Source organism: Giraffa tippelskirchi, chromosome 11 (assembly GCF_054371585.1).
Source record: "Giraffa tippelskirchi isolate mGirTip1 chromosome 11, T2T-mGirTip1v1.2.pri, whole genome shotgun sequence".
Taxonomy (NCBI): Eukaryota; Metazoa; Chordata; class Mammalia; order Artiodactyla; family Giraffidae; genus Giraffa; species Giraffa tippelskirchi.
The window spans coordinates 141,210,370-141,237,940 of record NC_137285.1 but is presented as its reverse complement, the minus strand read 5'-3'; the positions used below and the strand labels follow the sequence as shown (position 1 = coordinate 141,237,940).

The 27,571-nt window shown below is 36.4% G+C and overlaps 1 protein-coding gene across 15 annotated transcripts in view; it reads left to right on the top strand.

The window, feature by feature from the left end:
- Positions 1-27,571, top strand: part of LRRC4C (leucine rich repeat containing 4C) — a 1,846,189-nt gene that overhangs the window by 1,037,027 nt on the left and 781,591 nt on the right. For 9 of the 15 annotated variants that reach the window (XR_014069612.1, XR_014069608.1, XR_014069606.1 and 6 more), the window contains one exon: positions 14,931-15,012. The gene's annotated coding sequence lies outside the window, so the exon portion shown is untranslated. Of the gene's footprint in view, positions 1-14,930; positions 16,592-27,571 lie in introns of those variants that run through there. The other 6 variants (XM_081544972.1, XM_081544975.1, XM_081544973.1 and 3 more) reach the window with 4 other exon arrangements.

The following is a 27,571-nucleotide window of genomic DNA, read 5'->3' as shown; positions in this document are numbered from 1 at the left end:
ATTTAAGATACAAGCTAAAATATTTAAATGTCAACATATTAATGTTTCTGTAACTCTAGTCTGCAAAATGGCTACATGTACAATTATGTACATAATAAAATCTGTGTAAATACATGGTGGTGACCTACTTCAAGCTTGTCTTGTTTTGTAATATCTATACTACCTATTTGCATCAGGAAATAATATTTTCTTCGTTTCCTTTCCCATAGTTTCCTCCTCCCTGTCAGATTGCACTAACACAATAGAATGCATTTCATCTCACACAGCATGTGTTTCAGTATTGAATCCAGTTGTCTCGTCATCAGCAGTATGTCTCAATGTAGGATCTGTTACTTTATATGAGGAGAAATTTGGGAAACAAGCCCTCCTTTTTTGTAGCTTTTTGTTTGAGAGCTTAGCAGAAATAACATAAAATAATTCACTATCAATTTTTCCAGAAAAATCAATGCACAGCTTACCTTCCTGTCTCTACTCTCCAGATTTTATTATATATGGCAATGGCCTTATTTCTATGAAGAACAGTACTGCATTATTTCCATTACTTTCTCTTTGTTGCCAAGAGAAGCATTCTCTATGCAGCTAACATTTCACCTCAGTGGAAGAATATTGGATACTAGGAACTTATCTGGGCTCATTCTGCACTGATTCATGCATTTCTTCATCCAAAATATTACACAACCTTTAAAAAGAATCTGGTAGCTCTATATGATCTGACATGAAAAGATGCTCAAAATATATTATGTAAAGAAAAAAAAAGCAAACTGCAAAACCATACATTTACCAGGATCTGATATTTTGATTTTCAAAAACAGAAAAGTAAAATGATTTCATGCGTTTGTGTGGTTCGCAGAAAAACTTTGGAAAGAGGCATTCCATAATGTTAACAGTAATCTACCTCTGCGAAATAAACTTACTCAAGTACGAGGGCAATGAGGAAGAGGATGAATCATTCTTCCTTGCATATATACTTTTGTATTGTTTAACTTTGTTTAGTTTTTTTTTATAATGTTCAGTTTTGTACTGTATAGTATTATTATAGTGATTAGAAGCATATAATTCATATCATATCTGTTATTATAGGGTACCATGTGTATGCAAAGACCAGTGGAACAGTTCTGAATTTGATGAAACAAGAGTCTAACAGATGGGATAATATAAGTAAAAACAATCATGATAATACATAGAGAAAGAAGTAATCAATTCCATAAGAGAAATGCACTTATATTTGAGATTAAGAGAAAATCATTGTGCATATTAAGGAGACAGAAATTGAAAAATGGTGTCTGATTGGGAAAGAAAGGATTTTAGAGGGTTGAGATGCTTGCCTGTCTTTTCTCCTTTTAGTTGGCAGTGAGGAGAATATGGTATGTGCTCAAAAATGAAGATTGTAGGAATGAAATAAGGAAGGGAGATATGAAGCCTAATGAAATAATCACCTGGTCATAGAAATTAAGAGCTGGACAGAATATAAAGACTATCTCATTTCATGGTTTAATGCTCTTCAGAAGAATGTTATGGTTCCATCATAGTGCCGCATTGTGGATAGGATCTTTGGTGTATGATTTTTTTTTTCTTTTTCACTTAAAAGAATCACTTTATGACTTCTCTTTGGCATATCCACATTGCCAACATCATTACTCTTGGGCCTTGGAGACATTATTTAATAAAATAAGGATTACTTGAACACACGCACTGCAATATGCTGACAGTAAAACTGATAATTGAGAAGGCTACTAAGTGACTAACTGGCAGGATACACTGAGCGAAGGGATGAGTCATGTCCCAGGCAGGACAGAGCTAGACAGCGTGAGATTTCATCATGCTGCTCAGGATGGAATATAATTTAAAACTCATGAATTGTTTATTTCTGATTTTTTTTTAATTTAATATTTTTGGACCATGGTTGAGCTCAGGTAACTGAAACCACAAAAAGCAGAAACAGTGGATGGTGGAGGGTAGTGTATACTCACTCTTCCTCCCTGCCTTGAAGATGTTGAATTTCTGGATGCCGTAGCTGATTCATTTTAGCAGCAAACATTGTCTTGAAAGGATTCCTAAAATAATTTATGTTCAGCCTCATACCTGTGCCTGGTACCTGTTTAATGAGTTTTTAAATTGGGATCATAGGAACTCCAATGTGTACAATATATTAAGGGGTAAGATTGTGTTCAGCTGCTTATGATTTTTTATGAGTTGGTATAGTCGACTTAGGGGCTTCCCCAGTGGCTCAGTGGTAAAGAATCTGCCTGCAGCACAGGAGCCACAGGAGACGTGGGTTTGATCTCTGGGTCAGAAAGCTCTCCTAGAGAAGGGAATAGCAACCCACCCTAGTATGCTTGCCTGGAGAATCCCATGGACAGAGGAGCCTGGCTGACTGCAGTCCATGGGGTTGCAAAGAATCAGACACGACTGAAACGATTCAGCAAAGCACACGCATAGTCGACTTGAAGGCTGTGTGTGTGTTCAAGCTCAGTTGCTCAGTCACGTCTGACTCTTTTCCACCCTTTGGACTGTAGCCCACCAGGCTTCTCTGTCCGTGGAATTTCCCGGGCAAAAATACTGAGTGGGTTGCCATTTCCTACTCCAGGTGATCTGCCTTTCCTCCTAGCTCGGTTAGTAAAGAATGCCTGCAGTGGAGGAGAGCCAGGTTCGATTCCTGGGTGGGGAAGATCCTCTGGAGAAGGAAATAGCAACCCACTCCAGTATTCTTTCCTGGGAAATCCCATGGACAGAGAAACCTGGCAGACTACAGTACATGGGGTCACAAGAGTCGGACAGGACTTAGCGATAAACCACCACTCCAGGTGATCTTCATGACCTAGCGATCAAACCTGCATCTCTTGTGTTTTAATTCCTGTGGCAAATTATCCAAAATAAATTGGCATCAATTAGGAAAAAAAAAAAATAGTGGAAGAGAGAGACAGCCCAGGTGAATGACACTGAAGAGAACATGCCTTGTATAACAGGCAGTGAGCATTGCTACCCAACGTAACTTGCCTGTAGTCATTGAGGATATACATGCTGAGATGAATAGGAGGAAATGCAGAAACTCAGATTGTAAAATGTGCCATCTCTTTTTATTGACAGGCATTAGTCAAAAGTCAAGTGTTGTTAAATATTTATATATGGTTCATGATTAATAAGGACATGATAACTTTTGCTGCAAAGCTATCCATAACGATCTCTTCTGGAGCATAATTTCAGGGGAAAAAAATGGTTGAACAATTGGATCAAACCTATCAGGTGTTTGCAGAATCATCCAAGGATTGAGAGGGCCCTGCTGTAGAGGTCTCCTGCTGCAATGTTAAGCTTCCCAGAGGTGCAGGGGAGGGCAGCCACATCAAGGACTCATATCACTCACCCAGTAGAAATGTTTTAGGAGGCAGAGTTTCTAAGTTGTCCAGAGTAATTTGTTAATAGAATCAGCAAACATCGAGTTATTTCAGCCCATGGTTTTCTTAATGCCAGAGGCAATTTCTTTGCCTCCTTTCCAGTGAAGCTGGGAAAATAACAGATCTGTTTTGCAAGTCTTGTAGATTTAGAAGTTTCTGTATTGAAAGTGAACTCCCTCACAGGGGAAGTCAATAAAATTATTCTTAAAAATAAAAATCTCACAGTTGATAGATGAGGATAAAATATCTTCTCCTCAAATTAAATGGTCCAAATATATTACTGAGACATCTGTGAATACAGAATACTTTTTTAAATTGCAGTTATTAATGATACAGGCTTAAGCTTTTCCCCAGTTGGTCATATGACATTCTCTTTGTTTACTGATAGAATTATCCTCTGATAATCTGTTGGTTTTGAGAATGATTCTTTATGACTCATCCAAGGGAAACTAATATTTGTGGAGTAGTTAATAGGTGCTAGACATAATCATAAGGATTTATGTTTAGTACTTAAGGCAACCTTAATATAATGTTATTTTAGATAAAACTGAAGCTTAATAAAGTATGTATTTTGCCTGGTAAAATATTATCAGGACCTGAAGTAAAATCAGGTCACTCTTTTCTCTAGAAGTAGAGATGAGGAAGGAGGGCTTCAAGCCTCAGGGGCTTGTGCCCAACTTCTGTAGACATGACACAGTAGGTCAGTTTTTCATGGGTTTTGATTATACAAATCAAGGCTGTCCCTTGTTGGGAGTGAAAGGTTTTCCTCATAAGAATGAAGAGACCAATTATATGAATATTCTAAAGAGTTCTCCATATGGGGAGATAGATAGTTTTGAAAACGACTGCCTTCATCATTTTTATATCCCCACCCCCAGCTGAAACCCATTTCAAATGATGTAATAGACCCTATCTGTCTGTGTAATGTCTCTGATGTCTCATTTAAAAACTGAATAAAACCTCTCTTGGAGTCAACAAAGAAGCTTTGTTTCATTGATCCCTAATGCTGCTTTAAAACCTCCTAGTAATACAAGGGAACCCAACTGTAGCTAACAAGTGAGTTCTTAGAACTGCATTTTCTTTAGCAGAAAGAAGGGAACATTTGTAGCTCTGGAATGGAGGGTCATGGAGACTCATGGTTAAGAACATGGATTTTGAAGTCAGGCAACCGAGAATCGTAACCCAGTACAGTCGCTTGTGTGACAGTGAGTCACTTACTTAAACTCTTCAAATGTCAATTTCCTCCTCTAAACTCAGGGACAGAAAATCACCTGCCGGTAGAGATTCTGTGAGAACAGAACATTCCAGGTGTGCCCAGCACCTAAAAGAACAGTGAGCACCTAGTCACTGAGAATTTCCTACTCACAAGGAGTGAACTAAGACTTCCAAAGTTTCATCTCATAGGGAATGACTCCATAAGGTAGACATAATTTTGTTGGCATTTTGTATTTAAGAAAACTGAAGATCACAGAACTTTATATAAAATATGACTATAGGTCAGAGTATGAATGTAGGTTTATGTCTACTTTCAACACCTGAGTTCCTAAGTGTGTTCCTATTCCTTTTATACCTGTGATCCTCCTGTCACTATGAAGTAAGCTAAGTGGGTCATTTCTTATTTAGGAAATTAGTCATAGTGTCTCTGGGGCATTAAATGACTTGCTTATAGTCACATGATTGGGAAATGGTGGGGCCAGTATTGAGACCTAGGTCTGTGTGAATCTATCTTGTCTTTGTTACTGGCATCTCCTTCTCCTTTACCTCCTTGATGTCTCCATCTGAATATTCTGTGTCCTCCAGGACTCGTTCTGCAATGTAGACCCCACAGTGTCTGTGCCCAGCATTAATACCTTGGTGGCTTCACGTTACCTGCAGAGTAAAGCCAAGCATCTTCGTAGAACTGGCTGAGCTCTCCCTTGTAGGAGTCCTGCCTCCCTCTCTAGTCTCACCTCTTGGTGCACTGCCTATTGATGCCCTTGAGTCCATCCTGCAGCCTAATGCACTGCTTGGTACTCTGCCATATCGGCATGTTGTTTTATGTGTTTTTTTCTGCAATTGGTTCATGCCTGAATGCACTTACCCATCTTGTCTACCCTGTGACTTCCTGTTCATCTTTTGAAACCCTTTTCGAAGTCCTGGACCACAAGTTAAACTGGCCACTCCATGGTGGCTGCCATCAAAGCGTCACACTTGGTCTGCTGCTGGAAAGAACTGATTGACAGCCCTAGCTGCTGCTTTCTGTATCCACCAGGGTTTTTGCTGCTAGATTGTGATTGCATTGGTGCTCCCAGCCAATGCTGCTCCCAGCCATTGACTGCTACCAGCTTAGACCCATTCTTGTGAAATATGGGACTCTGCTAATAGGAAATTGCAGCTCTAGGACTGCCCATTGGCCTTAGCTGAAACTTTCTTAACAACATGCTGTAATTTCAGAATCTTCTGTCCAAACTTCTGTCCTTCTATTCTCCTTTACACATGTCAGACTTCTGCTCTAGTTTGAAAGCTCTCTTGATCAATCCCCCATTATCATTCACAGACTTTGCCAATAAATATCCTGTATGTTTCTTTCCATCTTTGTGTCCGCTTCTTGATGCATCTGAATAAATATAGCCATGCAGTTTCCTTTCTCTATCCTGTACACCTACCATCACAAATAAAATATTGCATTTATTATTTTACTTTTCTCTCTCCTAATTCAATTAAATCAGTAAAACATTGCATTAAATCTTTTTATTTTTGGTGCTTAGCATATTGCTTGATACTTAGTGAGTATTTAATGAACATTTGAATAAATGAGAGCTACAGTGATGTTATCTAACATGAGTTTATTTAGGTCAAAACAAGCAAAACTGTGTGTTTACTTCTCAGCTAACACTGTCAATTAAAGTGAAGCTACCTGGGAGTTAGTTTATGGTCGAAATGCTCGGCTTGTGTTTCAGAGTATTGCCATTTAGCTTCTATAGGCCCAGAATACTTTCTTGAGTTCAAACTTTATGCTTATGAACTTAATGTAACTAAATTTGAAATCTTGAAATCTCACTGAATATCTCTCATCACTAAATGAAGCAGTCTTGATTAATCACTCCGAGCATTTAAAAATATTCTGTCAGTTAACCTATATTTAACATAAGCATGTGTAAAATCTATATGAGGCTATTCATTAGTGGGAAAGCATATTCTTAGAGAGCTATAAATTCAAATAGGAATTCTTGATTTATTTCAAGTGAGGAGAATATAGAGTATTACTATCCATTACTATTCATAACTATCACTTACTGGTAAATACATTACAAACCTGTTCTGATCCATACAACATTAGAACTTATTTTTTTTGGTGTTGAGATAGTTATGCTAAAAAGAAAAAAATTAAATATTTTATTTATCATTAACTTTTATCTTCACATAAAATTTCACTGATTTGACCAGTAACTAAAATGTTATGTCAGTGCTTGACTTCAGACAATTTTTCACTTTGTTTCACTCCATTTTTCTTACTTGGTATCTCTTTCAGAATTTTTCATGAATAATTTCCTACATATGTTTTTCCTTGTTCTTGTACTATAGATAATGATAATAACGAATGTCATTTACTCTGAGAGTCTATTATGTGTACCAAAAATTATGTCTTAAATGCTATCATCCCCATTTCCAAACGAGATACAAAGAATCAGAAAAGTAAAACAACTTGGAAGTGATTGTACAACTGGTAGCTGGATCTTCAGTGGCTTTAGCCCAAATCTGCCTAATTTTTGGATGATCTAATTTCAGTTCAGTTGTCTAGGGTTTTGACTATAAACTTTGAAAGTAAAAGTCACTCAGTTGTGTCCGACTCTTTGTGACTCCATGGACTATACAGTCCGTGGAATTATCCAGGCCAGAAAACTAGAGTAGGTAGCCTTTCCCCTCTCCAGAGGATATTCCCAACCCAGGCATCGAACCCAGTTCTCCTGCATTGCAGGTGTATTCTTTCCCAGCTGATCCCAAGAATACTGGAGTGGGTAGACTATCCCTTCTCCAGTGGATCTTCCCAACCCAGGAATCAAACTGGCGTCTCCTGCATTACAGGCAGATTCTTTACCAACTGAGCTATCAAGGAAGTCCCATAAACTTTGAAGAGTAGTCTATTAAGTTGAAAACATACAATATTCTTCTAAGAGATTTGCAGTTTATTCTAGAGGCAATAGTCATTTGGCATCTACACAAAGGAAAATAATGTAATTGGATATATGCTTTAAAAACATGTCAGAAGTAGACAGTATAAAAAATGTACAGGATGGCATATGAAACTAGAAAAGGGGAGACTTAGAAGCTAGTTACTGAAAAGTCTAAGTGAGAAATGGTTAAGATCTGATTTAAGAATCTTAGCGAGGATATGGACAGAAGAAAGAGAAGATTGGAGAAACATTTCTAAAATCAGTGGCTCAGCAACGTATGAACCATGGGATTTTTGTCAAATTGTTTAGCTACCCTGCATCTACCTTCTCTTCTGTAAAATAATATCTATTTCAAAGTGTTACCAAGAGCTTCAAGTAATAGTCTATTATCACATGCTTATATGTTACATACTGTAAATCTAGGCTCTTTCATGGGAACTTTATTTATACTAGGAATTCACTTTTTACAACAACTCCAGTAACTAAGTATCATTATTACCAGTTTTATAAATGGGGAAACTGAGGCACAGTGAGGTGAATTTAGAGGAAAAAAGTGATGGTGCTGTGTGGTAATATGAGATTAAAATAATAGTTTGTATTATGTCTGATACATAGTAGGTGCTTTTTAGATGACTATAACTAGCCACCTGGACTAATGCCCATGAGAGCCAAATCTGACTTATTTTTATAGCAAGGTAATCTGGAATGTGACATGGGCAGAATTGCTGATTTGGATCCTCAAGGAGGCAGCAGAGGTGCTATCCTTGGTGCTGAAGATCTGGTGGCAGACTTCATATTATTCATGATATTTTCCTTCTACTGAAACAGATATTCTGATGGCTAGATGGTTGAGTAAAGGGAGTATAGTTGGAAAATTATTTCTAAATTATTTTCAGTGACATTTTTTTTTTTTCTTATAAACATTTGCTGAGAAAGCTTCCATAGGAATAAGACTGTAAACTTTCTTCACTTTACTGAATTTCCAGTGAGGACTAAGGGACCAAATTTGTTTTAGATACTTCCTTAAATATTTTCCCTTTTCATAGAGTTAACTTTAAGCTCTGGACTGTTACAAGACCCAAAGTTAGTTACAACTGTTGCATTCCCAGATCTTAAAATAGTACCTAAAACAGTCAGCAAAATGAATAAATAAAGACATTTTTCATTTTTCAAGCTATCTATTCTTTACACACAGCAGGTTGATCTCTAAGGAAAAATGAATATTTAAGATAAATTACTAACTGGTGTGGATGCTAGGATTTATGTTTGTGTAAAAAGATATACAGTTTGAATGTGACTCTTAAGAGTCATTTATGACAAACACTGAGGAGATAATTTTTGTGAATACCAAAATCACAGTATCTCTGAATTTCAGAATTGTCTTTATGCCATCTGTTTTTAAATTAAGCCTCACTTTCAAAATTCAGATCACAAATAATTTTGAAAAAACATTAATGTTGAAAATGAATGTGTCACTTACTCTTACATCATGCTCAACAAATCATGAGAAAATTGTTCTGTGTTCTTCTATTTCATCCTTGTATGTGGACACATGTGTGTGTATAATTTTAGAAAATGTGCTATTTTGAAATTTCTTTCTTTCATGCAATATTATATCATGAGCATGCTTATATAACATTATGCAGTTATGAGATTATCATTTTTATGTCTGGATAATATTTTCTCTACTTGCTCCAATTCTATTGCCATCCAGTCACCTTCAGCAGAGTTGTGGGATTTTATCAATTCCCGATTGGGCCTTAAAGTATACATTTGCAAGATAGAATCATTATATTGTAGCATTTTCAAGTTGGAGAAGAGCTTAAAAGCCATAGAATTAGATAACTCTCTCCATTTAAAGGTAAAAGCAGAAACTGAGAGGTCTGTGAGAGGCAGAATAGCCTGATGAGATATTGTGAATAGTGGATGGATTCATCTGAGATGAATGAATGGCCAGGTGAAAGTCCTTCAGCTGTGTTGTTAATATGTGATTCTGAGGCCATCACTTACAACTTTTACACCTCAGTTTCCTCAAGTATATTTGGGGGAATGTCATGTGTATCTGAGCTTCCCCAGTGGCTCAGTGGTGAAGAATCTGCCTGCAAAGTTGCAGGGAGACACAGATTCAACCTGAGTCATAAAGTTCCCCTGGAGAAGGGCATGGCAACCCAATCCAGTATTCTTGCCTGGAGAATCTCATGGATGGAGGAGTCTGTGGGGTACTGTCCATGGAGTTGCAAAGAATCAGACATGACTGAAGCGACTTGGCACACGTGCACATATTTATCTATCTAAGATGCCCTACCTGGCACAAACTAATCAAATCAATGGCATTTCCAAACTAATCTGTACAACATAGAATCAAAATAAATCATGTAATGTGCTAGCCATAACACCAAACGCATTGTGTATGTACAACATGGTGTGTCTACTGCTGCGATTTTTATCATAGTGATAATGATTTGAATCAAGTCTCTACTTGATGTGGAATAACCATATTCTAAAATTATTTCCTAGTATGTTGTCAAGTAAAGTGAATTATCTATAGGATTTCTCCACCCTTCTTTTAGAACTTATTTCTGTGACAATTCAGAATCATTGTAGTGCTCTCAACCAATGAAGAAAGGTCAGAGGGAGATTAAGTTTTTTTTTCCTGACAGAATAGCTGTTTATCAGAAGGAAATGAGCTGTCAGCACTGGGAGAGGACCTGGGCCTGATCATTCATCTTCACTGCCTTCTGCTAATGCACGATTGCTACTGATAGAACATTCTCAAGTGATTCCTTTTAAGTGACTCTAGCAGTGGTACTTCCAATTAGATTGATATTTGTCATAACTATTTTATTGGTTCTTGGTAATCACAGAGTGAATTACTGCTATTACTCTCTAACGTTACAATGAATCAGTTCACAGAGGCAATTACAAAGAAGAGAGAATTACTGGAGAGAGTAACTAGTCTGTCTCAAATAACTAGATACTGTAAAATAACAAGATCCTAAAGAATACTGTTGTAATACTGCTATCAGTTACTCTGTTTTATAACTCATTATTCGGCTTATAGATACTAAACATTTTCAGTTAGGTATAAAAGTGACTGACTGGTTTTTGGGAACTCCGCTGAATTGGCTGCAAAAGATATATTTCAAGAACGAAAGCATGATAACTATAGTTAAAAATACAGCATTGTGTACTTGAAAGTTGCTAAGAGAGTAAATGTTTAAAGTTCTCATAACAAGAAAAGCAGCCACAATGTGAAGCGATGGATGTTAGTTAAATTCATTGTGATAATGATATATATTGTGGCAATATGTACATATATCAAAGCATAATGTTGTACACTTTAAATATATATAATGTTTTATGTCAATTGTGTGTCAATGAAACTGGAAAAAAGAATCATTTATTTTGAATTAAAAATAGTTTTGTGTCACAGATGTGCCTAGTTAACATTGCAGTTTCACCACTTACTAGATGTGTGTCCTTGGGCAAATCACTTAATCTCTCTATGCCTGTTTTTCCCATTTTTACATGTAGTTATTTACAGCTGCAACCATGCAGCATTATTTGAAAACTAAATAAAATAATACAGGCAATCACTTAGGGTAGTATGCTGTGTACAGTAAGTGGTCAAAACTGCTAGATATTATATATACCAGATATGTTTTTCTGACCCTATGAATCAGGAAAATATAAATTGCTTATTTTTAGGTGTTAATAATAGTTATTGTGGTAGAAAATGGCCAACTTTAGGATCAAAATATCCAATTTTTGTGCTGAGTTCAGCACAGTTTGGCTTTATGAACTAAGTCAGATCTCCAAAAATCGCTGAAACTAAGTTGTGTGTGTAAAGTGTAATACAATACACAATTGTGTCAGGATTGAGGTAAGCCTCAACTATGTTATATAATCAAGTTGTCACATCTTGTTTCATACCTTTTGATACTCAAATAATATTTGTACTGACTTTCCCATTTTATTTACTCAGCTCCCTTGGGAAAGTGACTGAGAAGATATTACTATACTAGTTTTATAGCTAAGGATCTGAGACTCAGTTTGAATGAACTTAGATTACCAAAACGTGGTAGAACAGGAACTGGAACCTAGTTTCTCTCATGTCAGAAGAATAAACACATTCAACAAAATAGATTTAATCCCCTACCATGTGCCAGCCATAATTCTAGACACTAGAAATACAGCGGTGCACAAATCAATGAAAATATTCCCGTTTCATGGAGTATCCTTGCTTGATGGGATCAGAGGAATGATTTTTAGAAATTCTATGTGAAAGACATAGTATCCTAGGTGGAACAAGTGCTTTGGAGAAAATTAAGGACAAAATAAGGATAGAAGTGTCAGGGATAGGGTATCTTTTAAATAGGGTAGCCTGGAAAGCCTTCACTAAGAAAAGGACTAAATTCCAGTAAATACTCAATGGAGCTTTGGAATAGGTTCGCCTGGATCTGCAGAAGGTATTTCAGGGAAGAGTAACAGAAGAAGCAAAGTCTAGAGGGTGAAACGTGCTGGGATATTTGAGCAACAACTGGGAGGTCATTGCGGTGGGAGCAGAATAAAGAGGAACAGAAGTGTGATAGAAAACAAACGTGGTTACCAAAGGGGAAAGGGTGGGGAAGGATAAATTAGGAATGTGGGATTAACAGATGCACACTTTTATATATAAAGTAGATAAACAACAAGGACCAACTGTATAGCACAAGGAACTGTATTCAGTATATTACACACTCACAATGAACCCCTTTCCTGTATACCTGGGAAAGTGGGAAGGTGTTAGTCGCTCAGTCATGTCCAACTCTTTGTGACCCCATGGACTGTAGCCCACTAGTCTCCTCTGCCCATGGAATTCCCCAGGCAAGAATACTGGAATAGATTGCCATTCCCTTCTCCAGGGGATCTTCCTGACTCAGGGATAGAAATCCGATCTCCTGTATTGTAGGCAGATTTGTTGCTGACTGAGTCACCAGGGAAGCTGTATACCTGAATCAATGTAAGTCAACTATACTTCAATTAAAAAAAAAAAAAAAGAAAGAAAGAAAAAGGAAGAGAGATCTGAGAGCTAGTATGCTAACTTGTATACTGAAGTTGCTTGATCATGTCCAACTCTTTGCGACCCCATGGGCTATAGCCTGCTAGGCTCCTCTGTCCATGGGATTTTCCATGCAAGAGTACTGGAGTGGTTTGCCATTTCCTTCTCCAGGGGATCTTCCCGACCCAGGAATCGAACCCAGGTCTCCCACACTGCAGGCAGACTCTTTACCATCTGAGCCACCAGGGAAAACCTAACTTGTATAGGACTTCATTAGTTTCTTTCTTTCTTTTTTTTTTTTTTTAGAGATTTGGCCTTTTATTAGAATGAGATGGGAGCTACTGGAAACTTGAGCAAACAAAAGCCATAATCTGATTTATCTTTCAATATAATCGATCTAGTTGCTATTTGGACAGTAGGCAAAAGGAAGGGGGAGAGTATAGTAGGTCTCCATTGCAATGAAACTTAACAACTTGTAGTGGCTTGGACCACTATGTTAGAAATGGAGATGGAGAAATGAGTCATACTTTAGATACATTTTTGAGACATTTTTGAAGTTAGCACCAATGGGATTTTTTAATATACTTGATATGGAATATAGGAGAAAGAGTAGAGTCAATTTTTTTGGATTGAGAAAATGGTAGGATGTAATTATACTTCTATGAGAAGAACTGTAGGGAGAGTAAATTGGTAGCAAAAGGAAGCTCAGTAATGCTAATTTTAAGTTGCCTGTGTGTGTGAGTGTCCAACTCTTTGGGACCCAGTGTACTGTTGCACACCAGGCTCCTCTGTCCATGGAATTCTCCAGCAAGCATACAGGAGTGGGTTGTCATTCCCTTCTCCAGGAGATCTTCCTGACCCAGGGATCAAACTCAGGTCTCCTGCATTGCAGGTAGATTCTTTACCATCCAAGATACCAGAGAAGCTATCAGAACTCAAACTGGGTCTATCAAATAGACAGTTGCTTGTAACCACAGCACTCAGTCAGAGGTTGGCACTGAAATAGAAATTTGACAATCCCAGATGTAAGGATGATATTTAAAATTATAAGCCTGGATTGGATCTAGAAGGGAGTTAGTCTAATAGAAAACAGGAGAAGTTCAAAATGTAAGCCATGGTGCATTGTATTATTACAAATCTGGGGAAATGAGAAATCTTCAGAGGAGATTAAGAAAGTATAATCCATTGAAGCAGGAAAACTGGAGAGAATGATGTTTTGGAGGCCAGATTTTTAGAAGGATGTTTTAATTGACAAGAAGTATCAAATTAGTATAGAATAAGGCCTTAACTGGGCTTCCCAGATGGTGCTAGTGGTAAAGAACCTGCCTGTCAATGTAGGAGATATACGAGACAAGAGTCATGAGTTTGATCCCTGGGTTGGGAAGATCCCCTGGAAGAGGTCATGCGACCCACTCCAATATTCTTGCCTGGAGAATGCCATGAACAGAAGAGCCTGGTGGGCTACAGTCCATATGTTCACAAAGAGTCAGAGACGACTGAAGTGACTTAGCAAACTTGTGAGGCCTTAACTACAGCCTTACTAATGTCTGATTTATACTGAGATAGACTAAGGAAAAATGATCCCTTATATTTCAATGTCCATTGTATGCACAGGAATGATGGTGATTGTAGACAAAAAAAAAAAAAAAAAAAAAGCAACAGCCAAAACATTCACAGATAAAACATTGTCTCTATCTTTAAAACTCAAAGGAAGGGAGATAGAGTTAGGGACATTCATTGTAAGTCTCATAATGAATGATAATCAATAGTCTGTGGGACTCTAGATAGATGAGGTAGAAGTTTATGTTGATAGGCAGCTTCAGAAGGGACAAAGGTCATATTTGAGCTGGGTATTAAAGAGTGACTAAGTTTGTTGGGTAGGCAATGGAAATGGGAAAAAGAATAATGACATTTCAGGCAGATAAGATAAAGTGAGAAATACCACAGAGGGATGAAAAAGCAAAGTAAGTTCAGGGATGAGGCGTAAACTCATTTGAATGAGAGAGATTGTGAAGAGTGAAATGGGGGTAAAACAGCAGTAGACACATTTTTTTGCCTTTATGGAAAGCCTTGCTGAACAAGTCCAGTAGAAAGAAAAATTTGATAAAGTGAGATATTTATCCAGAACCAAATATTATAATTACTATCATTTTTTAAAAAGCCTTTTATAGTCTTGGAAAAGCCTCAAGCATGACATATTGTATAATGAATGTACCCTTGGAAAAATAAAAATTGTTCCCTGTAGGTTACTCCATTAGGTAGATTTTAATTTCAAATAATTTTGCTTGGGCTATTTTCTAACTTCCTTAAATGTAATGTATTTTCATTTTATCTCTTTCCTAGAAATGATTCCCTGTATTGTGAAGCTGCAAGATCACCCAGGGAGAGTGGGGCCAAATAGGCTGAAACATCTGACACACTGAATGTATGTGAGTACAATGTTAACAGCTTAAAAAAAAAAAAAAGGAGGTGGAGATAAAAAGTGTCTTGCATATGGTTTAAAGTGCATTCAAGTATATAGTGAATTAATGTGTCTAATTGCTGGATCCTTGGCATAGACAAGTTCTCATTGGTGAGAGTGGGTTTTGTGTGTGTACCTGTGAAAAGGGCTTCATTTCTCCTTAAAGGATATCCATTCCATTTTTGCCAGGCATTACTGTCTCTCATAACTGTTCTGCTTCTAGTAAAACTTTGAAAGCCTGCTTTCTGACCACAGCTGCATCTATTCCCGCTTCTGCTCCCTGAAGCCTATGTAACCCATTCTTTTTAATTTTTTTTTAAGATTTTTTTTTTTTTAATGTGGACAATTTTAAAAATTTTTATTGAGTTTGTTACAATGCTGTTTCTATTGTATGTTTTGGTTTTCTGGCCACGAGGCATGTGGGATCTTACCTCCTCGTCTAGAGACAGAACCTGCACATGCTTCATTGGAAGGCAAAGTCTCAGTCACTGGGTCACCAGGGAAGTCCCTCTAACCCGTTCTTTATCCTCCTTTTATCTTCCTCTGTCAGTCTGGCCCCTCAGACACCACATGTGGTTTTATGTGTCTTCCTGTATCTAAAGTCAGCTGAGTGGCCAGTTCTCTCCAAACCTCTTGTTCTTTATCATCTTGGTCTCCACCATATTTACCTTGCCAGTTGTCAAGGTAGTATTTATTTGTGTAGTTATTAGATTGTTGTATGTATCTTTCACCAAATCAAATGCTCCATGCAGACAAGGATCATGCTTATCTGCTGATGTATCATAGATGGTCCACATTTTCAGACTGTCTGACCCTGCATGGTTCTGAGTGGAATTTGGCCATGTTAAATGTTCCAGCCCTTTTACGGTTTTTCAAAATCTCTATTCTTTTTGGGCTCAGATATTCCCCAGATTGTCTCAGTTTCAGATAAAACAGCCTCTTGCCTTCTAGAAAAGATGAAGCTATCTGATATGAACATCATTGAATTTTTCTTCTTTAGACCTTAAAATATCACTGTATTATCTATATTTTTATAGTCTATTTCCTGTTTCCCAAAATAGCTTTGTATATATATTACATTTTAATCCTAACAGTTTCCATTTTTTATGAACTTTGTTAAATCAGCTATTCCTTTCTGTTTTTTATTTCTCCATTTTTCTTATTTCTTCTACACAGGCCAAAAAAAAAAAAAATCATGCTTTTATGCCCCTTATCTTGGAAAAAATTCAACCTACCAAACTCAAAACAAAACAACCCTCTTTCATCTCACTACCATCTTATTTTTACCCTCACTTAGCCCCTTGTACCCTTTGAAGTCTCTCTAGAGCAGTCAATGTTCTTTGCCAATTCATGGTAATTTCAACAAAAGAAGGGGCTATTTTTATTTTTGTAGTACAGTATATTTCCAGCACCTAGCACAATATCTAAAATGGTAGGGGCTCAATAATTAAATGAGCTAATTTTAGCTACCCTTTCACTTCCCACTCTCTACCTGAGTGTTAAAATTTTGCTTCAAGCACTGCTTAAATTACTCTTACCAAAACAACTAACCAAAATAGCTCCCTCTGTATTCAATTCATGACCACATTTCAAATACTCCTCTCATATCCTCTGTATCTTAATCTATCTCACTTACAGTTAACCGTGCATATGCCTCATCATTTAATCAGAGCCTCAACTTCTAGAGCTCAGGACAATTAACTTGGCATTTCCTTAGCCCTCATAATTCTTAACAAAGTGTTTACTAGTTCTTAATTACTAGTGAGTTGAATTAATAACTTTGAATATTGAAAGGTCATCTAATAGGTCATCTAATATTGCTCTGACCACATCTTTTTTTACCTTTGATGAAATATTTCAGTCAATCGTATAATAAAAATGTAAAGACATAATGGGATAGCCTTTTATTAACCATTTTAAATCATTAATATAATAATTTAAAAACCCTGAATCATGATATATGTGCTTTGTATTTATGATCCTTTAATTTCAGTAATTAGAATTATCTATTTATTGTATGTTATGTGCACATGTGTATACATAGTTCTAATGGAATTCTTTCTGTACCTATTTCCATATAAGGGACTAGCAAATTTCATTAGTTTTAAGATGTACATTTTTTCCAAATTTTCTAACACATTTTAAGTATAAAATAGTATGATTTTCAGCATGTTTTTCTTTTATGTGATATGTACAATAGTCCATGATATCTTAATATTTTAATTTCTGAAATCAGATTATCAAACATTGGTGATATTATGTGTGTATGAATGACAGTCAATTCTTTTTTATTATTTATTTTTTAATTGAAGGGTAGTTGTTTTATAGTGTTTTGCTCCGCTGTTCAACAATGTGAATCAGCCACAACTATATATAATGTGTGTGTGTGTGTGTGTGTGTGTGTGTGTGTATATACATACATATATACACATACACCTCCTTCCTCTTGAGCCTCCCTCCCACCCGTCTGTGTAGTCACAGAGCTCTGGGTGGGGTTCCCTGTGTTATATAGCAGCTTTATCTATTTTACGTGGTGTGTATATGTCAATGCTGCTTTCTCAATCTACCTCTCCTTCCCTCACTGTGTCCACAAGTCCATTTTCTCTGAATCCCTATTCCTGCCCTACAAATAGGTTCATCGGTACCACTTTTCTAGATTCCATATATATGCATTAATATACGATATTTGTTTTTCTCTTTCTGATGTCATTCTTTGTAACAAGCTCTAGGTTCGCCCACTTCAGTTCAAATGATTCACATTTGCTCCTTTTTAGTAAACATGTACCACAACTTCTTTATCCATTCATCTGTCAGTGGATGTCTACGTTGCTTTTATGTCCTGGCTGTTATAAATAACGCTGCAGAGAACACTGAGGTACATGTGTCCTTTGAATTACAGTTTTCTCATGGCTATATGACCAGTGGTGGGATTGTTGGGTCATATGGTAGTTTTATTTCTAGTTTTTTAAGAAATCTTCATACTGTTCTCCATAGTGTCTTTGACAGTGAATTCTGAAAGAAAGATTATGTCTTCTCACTTACATGCTGTCTGGAAGTCCTTTATGGTTTAAACCAAGAAAATTGCTACTAAAGTCAGCTAAGTGGCCAGTTCTCTCCAAACCTCTTGTTCTTTATCATCTTGGTCTCCACCATATTTACTACACTCATTTACTAAAAAATGCCATAAAATTTAGTGAAATAAAAAGAAACTGGTTAATTTAATTGCTTGAGTTACAGTGTTTTTAAGAAAATATTTGTTTTACAATTCCTTTTTGAACTTTTAAATAATGTTTGAAGTCAAGTGTACTTTGAATCAGTTTATAAAGAGAAAAATGTTTACATTGATTCCTTAGGAAAAAGTATTAAAAATGAATAAAGAGTTTTTCCTCCCTATGAGATAACATCATCTGTTTAAAAATAATTATATAGTGGCCTGATACATATACCTGTCCTCCCAATAATTTAGCAGAAGTCAAGTTCTGTGTGGAACACTAAAGTGAACGATAATATGTCAAAGAAAAAAGAAGCCTCTGAGTACTTCCCACTTGCAGGCAAGGACATCATTTACTTATAATAATAGAAATTATGTTTTAATCAATATGCCCTTTGCTATTAATCCATTTTTGACTGCCTGAAGAGATTTTAATAACATGTTAGGAAAATCATCCATCTAATGAATCATTTCAAAGAGAAAAGGGCTGGAATTCTTTCATTTTTAATTCAGCATGTTCAGCATTGACATGTATATTTTGCATTCTTGCTACTCTTGGAAGAATCTAGCATGTCATTGTGTACTCAACAGAGCTTTCTCGGCAACTTAAAAAATCATTTATGGTTATTATTGGTGACACAAATTGATTAGCCATTAGCAGATACATGTTTTCTTACTTTAGTAGGGACTAGATGTTTGGTGATATATTCTCATGGTCAGGGCCTGTTGTAATATAACTACAAGCTAGGTTTTATTTTTACCAAAATTTGCTTATTTTTTTACTAATTTTATTTATTTTATTTTTTATTTATAAAATAACGATGCATACTCATTTTAAAAATATCAGAGAGTACACAGAACATCCTTAAGATCATGAACACTCATGCTATTCCCTTGCCGAATGTAACCTTCATTATCATGGATGCACAGATGCATGCAAATGCTATTTCTATGCACATATTTCAATTGTGTATTTATTATAAATATTCTTAGTAGATAGGTGCATAATTCTGTTTTATAGTTTGTGTGGTACTTCTTTGCAGACATCTATCTTGATTTATTTATCTAATATTCTAGAGTTAATAGTATATTATATCCAAAGTTATATTGTCAGGAAAGTGCCAGGATGAACATGCTCATAACTTTTTTTTTTCTTTTTGGCTGCATAATGTGGCATATAGGATCTTAGTTCCCTGACCAGGGATCAAACCTGTACTACTGCAGTGGAAGCACAGAGTCCTAACCACTGGACAATCAGGGAATTTCTCCCTGCTCATAACTTTTTAATCAATAACCTTCACTATTTTAGCACAATCAATTCCCCAAAATAAAATATTGGAGTAGCAATCACACATAACTTGAGGGTTTTACATCCTTGCTATGTCTAAAAAAATTAACAATGTAAGAAAGTGACGGAGTATTTTCAAAAATATTTATTATTTTAATAATATTACCAGTCTGAAGGATGCTGTCTTAGTCCATTTGGGCTGCTGTAGTGAAGTACAATAGACTGGGTGGTTTAAACAGCAAATATTTATTTCTCATTATTCTGGAGGCCGTAAGTCCAAGACAAAGAGGCCGACAGATTGGGTGTCTGGTGAGCCCCCACCTCTTGGCCCAAAGATAGCCTTCTTTTCTTTGTGTCTTCTCATGGTAGAAGGTGAGAGAAAGCTCTCTGGGGTCTCTAATAAGGGTGCTGATCCCATCATGAGGGCTCTAACCTCATGATTTGAGCACCTCTGAAAGGTCCACCTCCACATACCATCACACTGGGGATTAGGTTTCAACAAATGAATTTGGGGCAGCACAAACATCCAGTGGTATATGACAATGCTCTTCAGTTATTATTTTTATTTTCTTTATTCATCCTTAATAAGCATTAGGATTTTTCATACATTCATTGACTATTTTTTTCTTTTATTAATTGTGCACCTATGTCCTCATCTTGATCATGTTTACTGAGAACAAGCCAAGAGGAGACAACATACTATAGCACATGGGGGTAATAAGGAAGAAGGAGGGAAGGCATTCTCTCCAGTAATGATCACTGCCTGCTGGAAAGTAATCACTTCTCCTGGAGACTTGTGATGAATTTGGCATTTCTACTGAATGCCAAAGAAAACATGCAATTTAGTGAAACTCCAGTCTGACTGGTTCTTGGCGTCTATGTTGATTAAAGGAAAAACAACTTAGGCTTTCACTTTCTTTTTTAAGCCACCTGTTAGCAGGTGGTAACAGCACTGTACCTGTAAAGGTTGAAATCTTTCTACATTAAAGTAAGAACTCAAAAGAAATCAAGAACATACATTGACTATCTATGACATTTGAAGTGGTGGACCAAGAATTCACTGATGTTACATTCTTTTTGTCAAGAGATATGCAAGTTTTATTTCAGAATCCACTTTATCCATATTTATTTTCCCAGTTCCTGAGTAATGCCTGTCACAAATTAAAAGTTCAAGAAATGTAAAATTATCTCTGATTTACAGATGATAAAAATCAATAATTATAGAAACTGAGTAACTTTGACAAGAGTCACACAGCTTGAAAGGGATAGTCTCAAAATTCAACATCAGTTTGTCCAAACCCAAATGCTATACTCTAAGATAATTGTTTCTTTTGTTATGTATCATTGTAATGCAAAATGGGCTACAAAATGCTGTGGAACAAATAACCCAACCACCTCATGGTTTAAAAGCAGCAATGGTTCTTTGTTGCATAAATCATGTAATAATTGCTTATTAGCCAAGAGCTCTGCTCCTGACTGTTTTCTCTCCAGGATCCTGGTGAGGTAGCCAATCCTCTCTGGAGCATTTGTGGTTACCAAGAGGAAGGAACAAAGCACATATAATATATCTGGTCTAATTTCACTACTCATAGCAAGTCACCTAATTTCATGAGTGTCATGAAACTTCATGGGAGTTTAGGGATAGGAAGATGAAATTGGGTGGACTCAAGTTAGTGACAAGGGTACTTATTGATATAAGTGAAAGGGGATGGCAGGAAGAACCAAGTCTGAGAAAGAAATATGAAGAAGGTACACAGGAGGGGAAAAAAACTCTAAATATTGTGAGAGGTACCTCTCTCTCATCACCAAATACTCAAATAACTCTGGTAGTTAATGCTATGTGTCAACTTAACTGGGCCACAATATCTAGATACTTGGTCAGATAATAATCTGGTTGTTTTCTCTAAAGGTGACTTTTGGTTGAGAGTAACGTTTAAATGAGTAGACTTGGAGTGAAACAGAGTATTTTGCATAATGTGGGTAGGCCTCATTCAACCAGTTGAAAGTCTTAAAGGTCAGCCTCTTCTGAACAGGAAAAAAAATGGTGCCTGTGGACTGGAATTGCAAATATTCCTGACAGAACAAGTTATTCACATAAAAGAGATCTTGTTTGAATGGGTAGAAGATGATATCCAATGACATTCCAAGGCATTAGTTCAACTTCTAACAGGCAGGGCAATCCTCAGGCAGACAGAGTACCAAGGTGAATATGGAGAAAGGTAAAATTTACATGGCCCAAGAGGATAATAAATAAACACACAAACACATATCCAGCTGGTCTGTTTCTCTGGAGAACCCTAACTAATACAGACTATCATTTCCTTGCAGAACGCATTCACTCCCTAAAGTAGACAACCCAGAACAGGCATCCAGTTACCATGTTGAACTCAGAGTCTTAGACCCTAAAAGAGACCCTGTAGTCTCTTCATCAATATGGCTATGACCCTGGAGACCTATGATTCAAAGGGTAAATCACATGCCCCTTTCACAGCTTATAGGTAGTAATCAAACACTGATAGGAATAAACACTTCTGAATACTGGATATGTTCTTTGATTGGGTATAATTCCACTCTATTGGAGGGGTTCCTCTGTTCATGAATTTCCAGTTTACATTCTTTGGGTTTGTCCTTTTGGAATATTCTTCTTTTCCCATCATCATTCTTGGTTGCATCAGAAATGTACCTTGGAAAATATGTTCTCCTAGGAGAAATGAGCTGGTTTTTTCAACCTACTTCCCCCCAGGCTCTTTTTAAAATTTCAAGTCTTGGTCTGAAAAACGTAGCCGGCTCCTTACTCATCTGGTAGACTCTGTGTGCTGTTGTCTACTCTAGTGGTACTTTTTAGGGTGTATTTCTTAGCTTTTGCTACATTTCTTTGGTTCCGTTCTCCAATTACTTCTTTCTCTAGGCTGAATTATGGGAACTCAGAGCTTATTAGGTTTCAGTGGGAGAACAACACCCCTTGCCTCTAATTTCATAGCCAAAGTGTCTAATTGAAATGAATTACTAGGCAGCTGAATTCTTACTCTAAGACCACCTTAATCACTTCAGGGCTTTTAACAATAGATGTGCTGGTCTTACTCTTGATTGATCCTATTACAGCCTGAGTTTTAATGAACTTTGCCCCAAAGATCTTCTTGTTTTCCTTCTTTCATATTTGAAGCTGTAAAGTCCTTGAATTTGTGGGCTGTCTTTATTCTCTTGCTAATTTTAAGTGGGTTGATTATTTTCTGAGCTCATCTTTTTTCTTTAGTGATTTGCTAAACATAGACAACACAGAGAATTATGTTCTATATTCTAATTTTTCCCTAAAGATATAAGTTCACTAGTTCTGTGAAATGATTGCCAACTTATAAGAGGTGAGATCTTCACCAAATGCTTTGCTGTTACATAAGAGAAGTTACCATCTTTTTTTTGTAACCTTTAACAATTTTCCACTATTTTTGTCCATTAAGCCAAGGTCACACATTTTATATCTTGATATGATAGCATTCTTCTTTTAGATATCAATGTCTTTATGAGTTTAATTAGACTAGTTTTAGTAAAAAACAACCCCCACATGTAAGTGGCTTTAAATATCAAAGGCATATATATATGCCTTTGTTTTATATATATATTTATATATATGTGTGTGTGTATATATATGCCTTTGTTTTATATATATATATCTTCCCAGGTGGTGCAGTAGTAAAGAATCCATCTGTGAATGCAAGAGATGTAAGAGACACGGGTTTGATCCCTGGGCTGGGAAGATCCCCAGGAGTAGGAAATGGCAACTCATTCCAGTATTCTTGCCTGGAAAATTTCATGGAGTGCGGAGCCTAGTGGTCTACATTCCGTGGGGTTGCGGAGTTGGACATGACTGAGTGACTGAGTATGCACGTATATTTACTACACATTGGAGATCAGTTCTGTTCTTTGTCGCTCTTATTTAGGACTGCTGGCCATGCTTCCATATTTGCTGAGGGGGGCAAACAGGAACATGGGGGGCAAACAGGAACATGTGTATTGTATAATGACTATTAAATCCTCCCCCTAAAAATTACTGTGACTTTTCTGCATGTGTTAATGGACAAAGCAATATCCATGATTACAACTGTCTTCAAAGGGGTAGGAGTGTGCAGTCCTGAAAGAATAACTAGAAATACTGAGTGAATAATACTAATGCCACATGCTCATACACATCAATACTTTATTTTTGAGAAGAATGCCAAACTATAATCTCCAAGATGGCAACACCATTTTTTTTCATTTGAATCACTGTATCTTTTTGCTCAATGTATAGAAATAAGTAGTTACTCAATAAATATCTGTTTAATTGCATGAATATTACAATGTTTTCTTAATACTGATAGAAGACGCATGACATTTAAGATTTGTAGAGTCCACTTCACCCATTGTATCCAATACAGGCTCTGATATATCAGTGCCTTTGCATTGAGTTGCAAAATTTATACGACTTTTTCTTTTGGTTCCCTATGCCATGAAAGCTATGAGTGATGACCAACTTTCCAAAGAAGAGTATAAAATTATTAATAAACTGGAGGCCTTTTTAAAAAGCAGAGACAGAAAACAAGCTGGAAGGAGGATTCTGCCATTGCAGTATACTTTTGTTGATGAATTACATTGTGTGCCAGAAACATATTTAAAATAATCTTGACAAGAGAATTAATGAACTGCCAGGAACTATCCTAAGGCAACACTGAGTTTAGGAGTTCTGTAACCAATAGCAACTTTATTCCTCTATTGCAAATATCTTCAAAGGAGTTGTAAACAATGATCACACACCTCTACAAAGATAATAGCTGTGGTTGAAGAAATAAGCTTATTCACCATTTGTACCAGCAAGGAGAAAAGTCAGTCATTTTCTGTGGGACAAATATATTCTCATTAAACAATGAATTACACTTTAATTAAAATGATACTTTTAATCTTTACTCCAAAAATCTGAAAACATATATAATGTTGTGTTGGGTGTAAAGAGGAAAGAAAGGGGAATGAGAAGAAAGACATGAGGGGGACAGAGGAACAGAGGAGGTTAATTTATTGTTCTTAAGTGTTGAATTACATATATCTACCTTTTCCCCCAAAACTGAAAATAAAATTGCTTTGCAATATACAAACTTAGCAGCAAAGTTACTAATACTTAAGAGTATTCCCAAACTTTGGATTTTTTTTTTCTCAATAAGAAGCTGTGCCATGTATCTTTAGGAAGCATGAAAAAGTGGGCTTTAGAATGTCCACATATAATAGCACAGATTGGATGATTCCAAAAATGCAGTTCTTGCTGAATCTATCAGAGCATTGGTACTAATTTACAAAGAGCCAGATTTTACTAGTTTTCCTTTGCTGATGTTACAAGTTTAGTGGCTTAAAATAGTTATGTTAATATCATACAATCTATATGGCAGAAGTCTGACCACATGTCTCACTGGGCTAAAATCAATGTGTCAGGAGGGTTGCATTCCTACCTGAAGGTTCTAGGGGAGGATCCATTTCTTTGCTAACAAAATTTAGTTCCTTGCAGTTGTGGGACTGAAATTCCTGTCCTTGCTGGCTGTCAGCTGAGGGTCATTTGCACTTCATGAGCCATTCATATGCCTTGGCTCATGGCTTTCTCTATCTTCAAAGCCAGTGTTAGCCGGTCAATTCCTTCTCACGTTTGAATCTCTCCAATCCATTCTTCTGCCCTTCTCTTCCACTTTTTAAAAAGAATTTATTACTTGATTTACCTTTTCATTGGAGTATGATCACTTTACAATGCTGTGTTAGTTTCTGCTGTACAACAAAGTGAATCAGCTATATATATACATTCTCTTCCACTTTTAAGGACTCATTTGATTTGATTCCCTGGTGTCTCAGATGGTAAAGAATCTGCCTGTGATGCAGGAGAACCAGGTTCCATCCCTGGGTCAAGAAGATCCCCCGGAGAAGGGGATGGCTACCCAATCTAGTATTCTTACCTGGAGAATTCCATGGACAGAGGAGCCTGGCAGGATACAGTGCATGGAATTGCAGAGTTGGACTTGACTGAGCACCTAACACTTTCACTTTTTCTCATTTTTTATTAGATTGGGCCTACCTGGATAATCTAACATAATCTCCTCATTTCAAAGTTTTTAACGTAAATTATATGTGCAAAAGAAATATTTGCTATATAATTTAACAAATTAGGATGTGGACATTTTGGGAGGGGTACATTATTCTGCCTACCACAAAGGTCTAAGTGTCCTATGTATGTGTGGGCTTGTCTGAGATAAATGAATGAATGTTAGAAGTAAACAGGAAACTAGCTACTTATGGATTTGGAAAAATCTAAATGCAGTATACCCTATTAGCATGGGGGAAATAATTGTATGCCTTTCTCACTACAAAAATAATAGAAAAATCTTTATACTTAGCCCAGAACTGTTTCTGAGTCTCCATAAACCAATGCATAAAGGAGTTCAAAACCAAGCTGCTGTCACCTAAGAATGTGAAAATGCTTTGTGGTCTTAGAAATAATTATACAAATAAAATGTTTTCCTTTAATATCTTCACGAAGTTATGATTCTGAGTGTTTGACCATATCTTCTGAACCTGTCCTAAGAAGATAAATACAAATATGGATGTGTGATTAAACTTGACTGAAGTGGATTTAATTAACCTGGAGAAGAGAAAAATCAAGGAGTATTTGAAAGGTGTCTTTATTTTGATTAGGGGCTAATTTGAAATTAAAAATGTGCTGTGCATTCTTAGGGATTGACATGTTCCCAATGAACACTTGCTTTCAGGATGCTGATTTCTATTCAACATAAAGAAAATTTTTCTAATAATCTGAGCAGTCTAAACATGGATAGGACTGTGTCATAAGATCATATCCTTACTGTTACTAGAGGTCATTAAGCAGTGATGGATAAGCCCTTAGTAAGGTTGTTTTGGATATATTTTAAGTACTAAAGGGTTATATACTGTTTTTAGTAATGTGGTTCTTTTTTCCTAATCAAACTTTCCAGTTCTATAATAATTTTGTCTAGGTTTTTATGTCTTTCAAACATGTAAAAATTAAATCTCAGGTTGTTTGAAATGGATGAATTTCCATAACAGAAAAGGATAACATTTACATGAAATATGCAGCTTTATAATAATTGTAAACGCATATTAATTGACCAATACACACTATTCATTTGTTAATATTTGTTTCATGGGAAGAATTATCTAGGATTGTGCTTGGTTTTGAGGATACAGACAGACCCAGACTCCACAAAGCTTATGGATTTGTGGGGCAAACAGAGGGTAAACTAATGAGCAGATGAACAAAGTCATTTATCATAGATTATATTATAAAGAAGATAAACAGGATGATAGGTTAAAAAGAATAGCGGAAAGCCCAATTTAAACAAGGTAATTATGGGAGAACTTTCAGAGGAGCTGACATTTAAACCGAACATGAAATGTAAGAAAGGGAAGGCTCCTTTACATAACCTTATGAGCTATTAATCCTTTCAATATCACTATGTGTTGAGAACTATTATTGTCTTAATTTCATAGAGGAAGAAATTGAGACTTAGATTTACCTGTACAATTTAATTGCTTAAGCGTGATGAAGCTTGAATTGGGACTCAGATCAGTAAGATCTCAGAACCTGTTAAAGTTGTAATCCACAATGTTTAGCTTTTAGGTCCCTTCTGATTCTGAGTTTCTGTGGCTGAAACTGACCAGTGTGACTTAGACAAAGTGAACACCTACCACCATGGTATTCTCTCTCTGTTGTGCTAGCAGATGAGCTGGTAACTTGAAGAATGCTCAACTGTTGTGAAGGAGTTAAAATACTGTGACACAGAAATATACCCTAAAGCTGATGGAGCTAGTTACAATTTTTATTTGGACATAGATTGTGGAAGACACAGGGACAGAAATAGGTGAAAGACAATTTTCCAGTTTACTTTGATACCATTTTGATAGTGCTGATATATAATATGTACATTGGTCTAATAAAAGCCATTTGTATATCTAGGAGGAATATACCTACTGAAGACAAGTAC